Here is a 424-nt window from a genome sequence, read left to right as displayed (position 1 = left end):
CAGCTTGGACGTTGCGTAGGTTCCTACGCCCTGTCCTTCAGTGGCCACGTGAGATGCTCTGTGCTCTGCTCTTCACTGGTTGCTTTTACAAGGCGTATTTTAAAGTCCTTTTTTTTTATTTTTTTAATTATTATTATTATTGTTACTCACCAGCGATTCTCATAAGACAAATGTGACCAAAGCTCCTTTTCTTGCTTGCTCTTCAGCCCGGCTCTGGCTGCCCACCGTCCCCCGTTCCTGTGAGAAAGGACTGGAAGAGTTTAACTCTTGTTCTTTACCTGCATCATTTAGGCTCTATTCCTTTTATTATTATTATTATTCAGGGTGTTTGTTTTGGTTTCGTGGGTGTCCCAGACTGAGCCCCATGGGATGCTCTGTGCCCCTGTGCAAACGTCCCTTGGCCTCGTGCCCCCGCCGTATCTGG

This window comes from Buceros rhinoceros, unplaced genomic scaffold (genome assembly GCF_000710305.1).
Source record: "Buceros rhinoceros silvestris isolate BGI_N320 unplaced genomic scaffold, ASM71030v1 scaffold31548, whole genome shotgun sequence".
NCBI classification, from domain to species: domain Eukaryota; kingdom Metazoa; phylum Chordata; class Aves; order Bucerotiformes; family Bucerotidae; genus Buceros; species Buceros rhinoceros.
This window is presented reverse-complemented; position numbering follows the sequence as displayed.